Below are 12545 nucleotides of genomic sequence, written 5' to 3' on the forward strand. Positions count from 1 at the left end.
ATTAAAACTTTTGTGTTGCTGATTAAGATTTAGCATAGTGAATATTAAAGAAATGTACATTTTCTCTTCCAGGAGAGGAAGGGGGTGTCCCTACCTCTCTCTTGTAAATGTTTCCAGAGGCTGTTGTCTTGGGAGAGCAGTTAGTGAAATTCTGCAGTTTAATCAAGTATAAAGGTACCCAGATCCGGCTGTAAACTGAGCTTCCAATTAAGTAAGGCCTGGCCATTTGTTTGTTTTTGCCCTACATTTTACCACACACACCAGCACATGCACACACAGCCCACCGGTTATGAGTATTTGTTGGTGGTGTTAGTACCGTGTCTGATTTAATTCTGTGGCTTCTTTTAATTTGGTTTTTGTAGGTTCTTCACGGGTTGGAAAGGATGCAATTTAAAGAGCACACAAATGACATTTTCAGAAGTATTTAATGTCCGAATTTTGGGTTACACACATGTAAATTCTCCAGATATGAAATGTACTGAGAAACCCTGGAGTTTTTTGTTAGTCTTCAGTGAAGCTTTTGACATTATCCATCATAATCTGCTGCTGGAAAAACTCATGTGTTATGGCTTTACATCCCCTGCAGGGCCGGATTAAGAAATCATGGGCACCGAGGCTTTGGTTGTTTTATAACCTCCCCCCCATAACGTTTGCCATAATAACGTTTGCCATGTGGCATAAACTACAGTTGAGCAGAGGCGTTTTAGGATTTCCACACACGGGGAACATTCTTTAGCCGGGTCTGGAAAAAATAAGTATTTGAAAAATACAGAAGAATAACAGAAGAATTTAGCTGAATCTTTTTAATGCCACACAAATGACTGAAATTAGTGGCTACTCTGACTGACAATCTGAGAACAATCTGGTCTTGAATTCAAACAAACAATTACATTTTTATTTAGCTAGGCAAGTCAGTTAAGAACAAATTCTTATTTACAATGACAGCCTACACCGGCCAAACCCGGATGACACTGGGCCAATTGTGCACCACCCTATGGGACTCCCAATCATAGCCGATTGTGATACAGCCTGGATTCGAACCAGGGTGTCTGTAGTGACGCCTCTAGCACTGAGATGCAGTGCATTAGACCGTTGCACCACTCGGTATACCCCAGGCCAATGAAGCGACACACAGATTGTACAGTATTAGGAGGAAATACATAGTTGACCGCAGAGTGAAGGAAAAGCAGCCAACAAGTGCTCAGCCTATGTGGGAACTCCTTCAAGACTGTTGGAAAACCATTCCAGGTAAAGCTGTTTGAGAGAATGCCAAGAGTGTGCAAAGCTATCATCAAGGCAAAGGGTGGCTACTTTGAAGAATCTCAAATATAAAAAGTATTTTGATTTGTTTAACACTTTTTTTGGATACGACATGATTCCATATGTGTTATTTCATTGTTTTGATGTCTTCTACAATGTAGAAAATAGTAAAAATAAAGAAAAACCCTTGAATGAGTAGGTGTGTCCAAACTTTTGACTGGTACTGCATGGGTCAAAGATGAGACATGTAAATTTGGTGTCCGAAGGCCATTCATTTAACATAAAAAGATAAATGTATAAATATTATATTAAATTCTCTCAACTCTTACCCAGCTATATTAAATATGAAAAGTAAGTCTTTAGGTCATAAACTTTAGGTCAAGGTCATTCATTTATATAGGTGGCCAAGGAACTGCCTGTTAAATATATTTATGTATGAAATCCGTCCTTCAGTATAACGCTTTTGTCCTTCAGCACAACAAAAGTTTCATGTTAAACCACAATTTCACTGGCTAGTCTTCGAGAGGCAGTCCCAGATTTTTTTTTGGGGGGGACACAGTGAGTTTGGCGAAGTCAGGTAGGAGACCTTAGCAAACTCCCCGTGCTTACCGTGGTGAGAGAGTGACCGGGCAGGCACTGTGTTATGCGGTGAAGCGCACGGTGTCCCCAGTGCGCACGCATAGCCCGGTGCGCTACATCGCAGCTCCTCGAATCGGCCGGGCTAGAGTGGGCATCGAGCTAGGAGGGATGAAGCTGTCTCCTCGGCCCGGGTTATACGGCACCAGCCCTACGCACGGTGTCCCCGGCTCGCCAGTACAGCCCAGTGCGGCCTGTTCCAACTCTCTGCACTTGCCGGGCTACAGGGGGTGTCCAGCCAGGACAGGTTGTGCAGGCTCATTGCTTGAGACCTACAGTGCGCCTCCACGGCCCAGTGCACCCGGTGCCTCGTCCATCAAAGAGGCCGCCTGTAGGTCTCCCCAGCCTGGTGAGTCCTGTGCCTGCTCCCAGAACCAAGTCTCCCTCCAGTCCGGATCCGCCAGAGCCGCCCTCCTGTCCGGAGCCGCCAGAGTCTCCTGCCTGTTCGGGGCCTGCTGTAAGGGTCCCCAGGGTCGCCCCCCCCCCCAGAGGCGCCACCTAAGTGGGCCAAGAGTAGAGCCGCCACCACGGTGAAAGGCCCACCCAGACCCTCCCCTATAGGTTCAGGTTTTGCGGCCGCACCTTTGGGGGGGGGGGGGGGTACTGTCACGTCCTGACCTTAGTTCCTGTTTTATGTCTCTATTTTGGTTTGGTCAGGGCGTGAGTTGGGGTGGGCATTCTATGTTTTGTTCTGTGTGTTGTATTTCTATGTGTTTGGCCTGGTATGGTTCCCAATCAGAGGCAGCTGTCAATCGTTGTCTCTGATTGAGAAGCATACTTAGGTAGCCTGTTCCCACCTGTGTTTGTGGGTAGTTGCTTTCTGTTTTTGTGTCTGCACCAGACAGAACTGTTTCGGTTGTTCGCTTTGTTGTTTTGTCAGTCAGTGTTCTGTTCTATTAAATAATGATGAAAACGTACCACGCTGCACCTTGGTCCTCACCTTCTTCCACCAACGGCCGTTACAGTAAGGCAGGAAGTTTTTGTAAAAAACCTTCAACAAATTTAGAGTTGGACCCGTGACACATCAAATATGTGGTTCTCAAAATAAAATTGTAATTTTTTCTGGGTAGTTATATTTCTGCCATTCTAAGCATGGATATATAACCTTGTGATTTTTTTAACACAGCTATACTGAATTAAATTTGACTAGGGTACATTCATATGAATCACAATAAAAAATGAATTATTGGCTTTATTCTTGAATATAACTAATACAAGGCCTTAGCTGACACTCCAATGAACATTAAAACAAGCCTTTTAGGGAATTGTAAATGCTGTTTTATTTTTTTGCTACTTTGAAAACAGCAACTTCTCAAGTGCCTTGAGAGGAGGGACAAAGACTTCAAGCAGGAGTTCTGAGGCCTACGCCAATCTATCCTCACAGCTCCTCACCAGCTCTTCATCAGCTCCTCACCTAGCAGAACTTGTCAGTTAGAGCCCAAGATTGGGTCTGCCAACACCAGGACAACGAAGGCTCGACGCAGCAGGGATGTCAACTCCAGCGCAGGATCCTCAAGCAGTGATGAGGCCAGCCCCAGCACCAGGAGACCAGTCCAGCAGTGCTGACATCCACCCTCCAACATTCCTGAGTAAGGAGCCGAAGATGCCTTCCTACCAGAAGAGGGAGGACATTGAAAACTACCTGCTGAGGTTTTAGCAAATGGCCAAGACGTGGTTTTTATTATATTTTTTATTTTACCTTTATTTAACCAGGCAAGTCAGTTAAGAACAAATTCTTATTTTCAATGACGGCCTAGGAACAGTGGGTTAACTGCCTGTTCAGGGGCAGAACGACAGATTTGTACCTTGTCAGCTCGGGGGTTTGAACTCGCAACCTTCCGGTTACTAGTCCAACGCTCTAACCACTAGGCTACCCTGCCGCCCCGTGGTGGTGGCCGGAGGTAGAGTGGGCCTACAGGCTTGTCCCATTGCTCAAGGGCAAGGCCTTAGAGGCGTACATAGCAATGGATGAGGCGTTGTCCAATGTCTACAAGGACTTGAAGGAAGCGCTGCTGGTGAAGTTCGACATCTCCCTGGAGACCTACCGTCAACACTTCAGAGCTGCATCGACGTCATCGGGTGAGTCAATGTGTCCCTTACGTAAATCCAAGCTCTCAGGTTACTGTTATAGCGGTACCGAGAGGAAGCTAGGGCAAACCTTCTGCAGGCCCAGTAGAGAGGGTATGACCAGCATGATCGCCACAGAGTTGGAGCCAGGACAGAAAGACCTGCTCCTCCTTCCCTTGTCTACTAGCAAGCTCCTGGCTCAATGGCAAGAGCCATACAGAGGTCATACTGGCTCACCTGGTAGAAGGCAAGAAAGATGAGCTGAAGCAGCTGTTTGAAGAGTATCCGGCACTCTTCAGTCAGAGGCCAGGAAGACCCAAAGTCCTGGAACACATCATCCGTTTGAAGCCTGAACAGAGCACTGTCTGCCAGCATCCTTACCGTGTGCCTGAGAGGCTGGTGGTAGTCCTCAAGGAGGAGGTCCACATCATGATAGAGATGGATGTTGTCGAGCTATCTTCAAGTGAATGGAGCAGCCCCATTGTCATTGTCCTAAAGAAGGATACACTATGCATGGACTTCCGTAAGGTGAATGCCATCTCCCAGTTTGATGCCTAGAGAATACATCACGGCATTGAATCTCTGCAACGGGTACTGGTAGGTGCCCCTGGATGAACAGTCCAAGGCCTACACTGCCTTCCGGACACCGATGGGCCTGTTCCAGTTCAAGGTTATGCCATTTGGCCTTCATGGGGCCACTGCGACTTGCCAGAGACTGATGGACAAAGTTCTCCAGGACTGTGACAATTGCTGTGATGCCTACTTGGATGACGTGGTGATCTACAGCCACTCCTGGGAGGAGCACATACAGCGTCTTAGCAGAGTCCTGGGGAAGATCCATGATGCGGGCCTCCGCTTAACCTCCTGAAGTGTGAGTGGGCGAAACAGGAGACAAAATACCTGGGTTACCAGCTGGCTAATGGTGAAGTTCGGCCTCAGGTGGACAAAGTAGAGTCCATGAGGATCAGCCCTCAACCCAGAACCAAGACACAGGTGAAGTCCTTCCTAGGTCTGGCAGGGTGGTACTGGAGATTCATTCCGCAGTTCTTGACCATTGCAGTCCCTCTTACTTCTAAGGTGGCCAGCAACCATCTGAAGAGGACTGAGGAGTGTGAGGAAGCTTTCATAATGCTGAAAAAACGCCTGTGCTCAGCCCCTGTTCTCCAGAGCCCTGATTTTCATTAGAGGTTTCTCGTTCAGGTGGACGCTTCAGCTATGGGAATTGTAGCTGTACTGGCCCAAGGGGAGCCAGGAGAAGATCTTCCCGTGTTGTACCTGAGTCGCAAGGTATTGCCCAGGGAAACCAGGTATTCGACAATCAAGGAGTGCCTGGCTTTAAAGTGGGCACTAGATAGCCTCCAGTACTACCTTCTTGTGAGGGAATTTGACCTGCACACGGACCACAGAGCTCTGACCTGGATCCAGGCCATGAAGGACCGGAATTCTTGTGTGACCAGGTGGTATCTGGAGCTCCAGCCCTTCAGGTTCTGTGTCCGTCAGAGAAGTCCATCACTGGCCGCGGGCAGCGTTTGGTACACTAACACACACACACACTCATCGCCCCCTCCCTGCTCCGTTATCAGCAACTTTAGCAATGTGGGTTGACACACAAGTTAACTTCGTTATCTTAGTACATACATTACATACTTTATTCTTACCTACGGTCAGTAACAGTTTGTTATGGTTTAAAGAATATTCAGACAAGCGTTCATGTTTAGGTTAAGCAACGTTTATTGTACTTATCAATACTATGGATGGATGCGCTGTTTGTTTGGTTCTGTTCCTCTCTCTCGGTCTCTGTAGCTTCCGGGTATGCTGGGATAAGGACCAGAGCTACGGCAATCAGGGTGGCTTTGTAGTGCCTGTCCCGACTGGCTCGTTCATGTGAATGGACATATTGGAAGACACCATGTCAATAGTGATGGGATTTTGTAAATGTGTTATATTGTATCATGAGAAATGGATTGCAAAGGTGCAATGTATATAATTCATGATGTTTAGCTGAGTGGAAAATGTAGGCATTGATGATGGTAATTGCTTAACAAATTAGTGTTTGGTATGTTCTAATGGGATGGGCTTCCCCTACAAAAGGATCCTCTCTTTCAGTTCAAAGGGGGGGGTACCATTTTGGATTGAGCTGTTGATGTGGCAGCATTGTTTAGCTGTCCCATAATGTATACTTTTGGTGGCAGTACTGTTGTTTTCACTCCCAGATTCACTACGTAAATAAACACCCTTGATGGCTCCGCCATCTTTTTATTTGATAGAGGTTAGGTTTTTCAGTTAGCCTTCTGGCCTACTCTACGCGACAAGGACCAACCTTGAGTCCTCCTGTGGTTGGCGATTGCAGTAAAAATAAACAATATAATATATACTGTACATATAATATATACAGTATATCTGGGAGTGTGGTGACAGGAAAATAACCTCTCACTCAACATCAACAAAACTAAGGAAATGATCGTGGACTTCAGGAAACAGCAGAGGGAGCACCCCCATATCCACACTGCAGTGGAGAAGGTGGAAAGCTTCAAGTTCCTCGATGTACACATCACTGACAAACTATAATGGTCCACCCACACAGACAGTGTGGTGAAGAAGGTGCAACAGCGCCTCTTCAACCTCAGGAGGCTAAAGAAATTTAGCGTAACACCTAAAACCTGCACAAACTTTTACAGATGCACAATTGAGAGCATCCTGTCGGTACAGCAAATGCACCGCCCACAATCGCAAAGCTCTCCAGAGGATGATGCGGTCTGCCCAACGCATCCCCGGGGGTGAACTTGCCACTCTCCTGGACACCTACAGCACCCGATGCCATAGGAAGGCTGAAAAGATCATCAAGGACATCAACCACCCGAGCCACTGCCTGTTCACCCCGCTATCATACAGAAGGTGAGGCCAGTACAGGTGCATCAAAGCTGGGACTGAGAGACTGAAAAACAGCTTCTATCTCAAGGCAATCAGCCAACACTAGCACATCAGAGGCGACTGCCTGTAGACATAGATTAGGAATCACTGGCCATTTTTAGAAATGGATCACTAGCCACTTGAATGTTTCCGTATTTAGCATTACTCATCGTATATGTATAAACTGCACTCCACACTATTCTACAGTATCTTAGTCACTTTTAAATTGTGTTAAAATATTGCATCAATCATTTCATATGTATATACTGTATTGTATTCTATACTACACCACTGACTGTTAAACAGCCATCTCCAGCACATCAGAGGCTGCTACCTATAGACATAGATTAGGAATCACTTGCCACTTTAAGGAAATTAAACACTAGCCAATTTAATGTCTCCGTATCTTGCATTACTCATCTCATATGTATAAACTGTGCTCTATACTGTTCTACGCTATCTTAGTCACTTTAATTGTCTGTAAATAGTGCATCATCCATCTCATATGTGTATATACTGAATTCTATACTATGCCACTGTCCAATGCCGCTCTGACGTGTGTGATACATACATACATACATACAGTTGAAGTCGGAAGTTTACATACCTAGGTTGGAGTCATTAAAACTCGTTTTTCAACCACTCCACAAATTTCTTGTTAACAAACTACAGTTTTGGCAAGTCGGTTAGGACATCTACCTTGTACAATTTTTCCAACAATTGTTTACAGACAGATTATTTTCAATGTATCACAATTCCAGTGTGTCAGAAGTTTACATACACTAAGTTAACTGCCTTTAAACAGCTTGGAAAATTCCAGAAAACGATGTCTGGCTTTAGACGCTTCTGATAGGCTAATTGACATAATTTGAGTCAATTGGAGGTGTACCTGTGGATGCATTTCAAGGCCTACCTTCAAACTCAGTGCCACTTTGCTTGGCATCATGGGAAAATCAAAAGAAATCAGCCAAGACCTCAGAAAAACAATTATAGACCTCCACAAGTCTGGTTCATCCTTGGGAGCAATTTTGAAATGCTTGAAGGTACCACGTTCATCTGTACAAACAATAGTAGGCAAGGATAAACACCATGGGACCATGCAGCCATCATACCGCTCAGGAAGGAGACTCATTCTGTCTCCTAGAGTTGGGCGTACTTTGGTGCGAAAAGTGCAAATCAATCCCAGAACAACAGCAAAGGACCTTGTGAAGATGGTGGAGGAAACAGGTCCAAAAGTATCTATATCCACAGTAAACAAGTCCTATACCAACATAACCTGAAAGGCCGCTCAGCAAGGAAGAAGCCACTGCTCCAAAATCACCATAAAAAAGCCAGACGACGGTTTGCAACTGCACATGGGGACAAAGATCGTACTTTCTGGAGAAATGTCCTCTAGTCTGATGAAACAAAAATAGAACAGTTTGGTCATAATAACTGTAATATTTGTGTTGTGGAGAAATGACCAGGCAGGAGACGGGAGTACAGTTAGTTGTCCTTTAGTCAAAAACCCCTCGTGCTCTACAGTTCGCGGCATTCCAGTGCGCATGTGCATTTCCTATTAGGTGTAGTAACGTAACACTGCAGTAATGCATTACTGCTTAGTAACAGCACAGTAACTAATATAAACAGATGTAGATCCCAGATACTACACTCCTCCCCCATAGTGTTTAACTCCCAGAGAACAAGGTAAATATGTTAGGTAACTACTAATGCAATATCTGAACAATGCATTCTTAAACATTTTTCAACTACTGGGTTGAAGCAGACTTTTCAGAGCCCAGCACAAATCCAGGGGATTATTCTGCCCCGAAGATGGAGTTTGTGTCCTAATAACTAACCCAGGTAATGTCATTTTTCTTTCCTTTTATCTAGGACATATTAAAGTGTTTGTTTTACTGTCCGTTACCTCCTTAACCAGCTCAACTCACAGGTCAAGCTTTTGAGGTGCCCTTCGCTCTCGAATAGGATATCTCCGCTCCTCCTGGGCTTCCTGTGGTGGGCCAGGTTCGGGTGGAAGGTCAGGCTCTGTCTCTTCCGTACGACCACAGTCAGGAGAATAGTCCTGGGGGTCGTTATTGTTCTTGTTCTCTCGGTATGTCTCTGCTGGGGCGTTGGACCGTAGTAGATGATCCACATGAACGTTGACCTGGCGATGACCAATTTGGACTTGGTAAGTCAAAGGTCCTCTGCGTTGCAAGATCACACCTGAGTTCCACAGGCGCTTGGGGTGTCTGAAATCACGTACCATCACCCTCTCTTCCTCTTTGAATTCTCTGACAGTCTTTGAGTGTCTGTCATGAGCTTTCTTCTCAATTTGAGCATCATTTTTCTCACTTGGTGACAGAGTCCGTGATGCAAATGCAATAGGGTGTTCTTCACCTGACGGTAGAACATGTGAGATGACGGCTCCTACTCCGTATGGAGATGCATCACACGCGAGTCTCAGCTTCATCTCTGTTTTATAGTGGGCAAGCCACTTGCTCTTTAGCAGACGCTGTTTGCAAGTCTTGAATGCTCCTTCGCATTGTGGGGACCAATTCCACTTTGTATCGGCCTGCAGCAGTTGGTGAAGCGGATGCAACAATGTGGACAAGTTTGCCACAAACTTTCCATAATAGTTCAGGAGCCCCAAAAATGACCTCAGCTCTGAGATATTTGTGGGTGCTGGAGCGTTTACGATTGCTTCCACCTTGCTGTTGGTTGGGTGCAGGCCTTGTGCATCAATCTTGTATCCGAGATACTCCACTGAGTCCTGGAGGAACTCACACTTGCTGCGTTTCATTCTCACTCCGTATTTCTCCAGTCTTGACATCACTTTGTCCAGCACTACAAGGTGCTCTCCAATGGTTGGTGCTGACACGAGGATGTCGTCCATGAAGCACACAACATGGTCTATTCCGTCCAAGATCTGATCCATTGTTTGTTGGAATATCGCTGGAGCTGTCGAGATTCCATAGGCCAAGCGATTGAATCTGAATAGCCCCTTGTGTGTATTGATGGTCAGATACTGTTCTGACTCCGGATCCAGCTTCAGTTGCTGATAAGCGAATGCCAGGTCCAGCTTACTGAAAACCTTCCCACCAGCTAGAGTGGCAAACAGATCTTCAGCGTTTGGTAGTGGATATTCCTCTGGTAGTATGCAGCGATTTACTGTGACCTTGTAGTCACCGCACATTCTGACGGTCTTGTCTTTCTTTGGGACTACAACAATCGGAGCAGCCCAGTCGCTCCTCGCTACTTTCGTTATTATGTTATTCTTCTGTAGGCGGTCCAGTTCCTTCTCTACTGCTTCCTTAAGAGCATAGGGAACTGGATGTGGTTTGTGAAAGATAGGCTTGGTTCCTTCTTGCACTCTGACTTTTGCTGTCAAGTCTTGTATTTCACCGTAGCCATCTTTCAAAAGTTCTTTGTGCTTCCTGACTCACTGGTTTGTCATTTCTCAGACTGAAGATTTCTCCCCAGTTCAACTTGATCTTTTGTAGCCAGTTTCTGCCTAGCAAGGCTGATTTTTCTCCTTTAACAATGACAAGCGGTAGCGTCCACTCCTTCCCCTCATACCGGACTGGTACCTGGATCTGCCCTAACACAGGAATAGTGTCACCAGTGTATGAAGAAAGGCGGATGGACGTGGGCTGAAGAGGGCACTCTTTCAGTTTTTCTTTGTAGAGTCTCTCTGGAACCAGGGATACAGACGCTCCGGTGTCCAGCTGCATTTTAACTGGTTTTCCTGCTAACTCCATGTTGAGATAGATTCCATCTTTTAATTGTTGAGCTGTGTACACTGTGAACAGTTCCACTACTGTTTCAGTTGTACCTTCCTCTTCTTGTGCTGCGTCTGACACTTTGTGCGCTCTTGCCGTGCGTTTTGAGGCTTTACACACTCTCTGCAAATGTCCAACCTTTCCACAATTGTGGCACTTTTCCTTTTGGAATCGACATTCACTGTGCTGATGATTATCTCCCCCACATCTGTAGCAACTTGGCTTAGACCTTTGAGATGTGGGCTGCTTTGTTCTTGTGTAACCTTGAGGACGGGACTGAAAAAAGTGTGACTTTTGTGAGCTTTTTTCACCACGTGCATCACTGACCTTGTGAACACCTTTCTGACGTTCTGCATGTCCCGATAGCTCAATAGTATCCCTGTGGGCAAGCTCGAGTCCAAGTGCTATATCACAGGCTTTCTTAAAGGTCAGGTCCTTCTCTGACAGGAGCCTTCTGTGATATGCTTCACCTGTGAGACCACATACAAACTTGTCTCGGAGAGCATCATCAAGAAATCGTGCAAACTCACATGTACTTGCCAGCCTTTTCAAAGCAAGGATGTAGTCAGCCACGGTTTCCCCTTGACTCTGGTGACGTTGGTAAAATCTGAAACGTTCTGCAATGAGAATTGGCTTAGGCTTGAAATACCTTGAAAGAGTTTCAGTCAGTTCTGCATAGTTCAACTCCACTGCTTTCATTGGTTCAATGAGACCTTTCAGCAATCCATACTCAGTTGGACCCAAAACACTGAGAAATACGTCTGCTTTCTTTCCATCTTTGATTTCATTTGCAGCCAGCCAACGCTCAAAACGCTCCAAATAGGAATCAAAATCCTCTTTTGTAGCCTCAAACTCTGGTACTCGACCAATGGTTGCCATTTTCACAGTTAATTGTTCAGTTTCCTTATATTCCTTAATTTTCTGAATATTCATCTACTTCTTCACTTCAGAAGTTTCTGCAATTACTTCATTCACTGCACTCATTTGTATTAATGTACACACCGTGTTACGTCCCTTCTTCCTTTTTTTTTCTTCCTTGACAATATTTCTCCACTGAGATCGCCTAATTTCAATGGGTTCAATGACAGTTTCTTTTATTTAACCACCAGAGGGCAGTGTCGCTATTCTGGACTCCAATAGTCTTGCTACTTGGCAGCTCCTGAATACTGTACTAGAGGTGCTAGCAGTGTTTAGCCTACTCTACTGGCGAAAGAAAATAAATAATAACTGACGAATTACATCATTTTTTTTTGAGTTTCATTACTCACGCAACATTCTTCCCTTCAAGCAATGTCCGTTTATGTAGTTTAATCACCTCGTCGCCACTGTAATATTTGTGTTGTGGAGAAATGACCAGGCAGGAGACGGGAGTACAGTTAGTTGTCCTTTAGTCAAAAACCCCTCGTGCTCTACAGTTCGCGGCATTCCAGTGCGCATGTGCATTTCCTATTAGGTGTAGTAACGTAACACTGCCGTAATGCATTACTGCTTAGTAACAGCACAGTAACTCATATAAACAGATGTAGATCCCAGATACTACAATAACCATTGTTATGTTTGGAGGATAAAGAGGGAGGCTTGCAAGCCGAAGAACACCATCAAACATGGGGGGTGGCAGCATCATGTTGTGAGGGTGCTTTGCTGCAGGAGGGACTAGTGCATTTCACAAAATAGATGGCATCATGAGGGAGGAAAATGATATGGATATATTGAAGCAACATCTCAAGACATCAGTTGGTCACAAATGGGTCTTCCAAATGGACAATGACCCCAAGCATACTTCCAAAGTTGTGGCAAAATGGCTTAAGGACAACAAAGTCAAGGTATTGGAGTGGCCATCACAAAGCCAATACACTCAATTAGTATGTAAACTTCTGACATTGTCCCAATGACTGGGAATGTGATGAAAGA

This window comes from Oncorhynchus nerka, linkage group LG25 (assembly GCF_034236695.1).
Source record: "Oncorhynchus nerka isolate Pitt River linkage group LG25, Oner_Uvic_2.0, whole genome shotgun sequence".
Classification (NCBI taxonomy): domain Eukaryota; kingdom Metazoa; phylum Chordata; class Actinopteri; order Salmoniformes; family Salmonidae; genus Oncorhynchus; species Oncorhynchus nerka.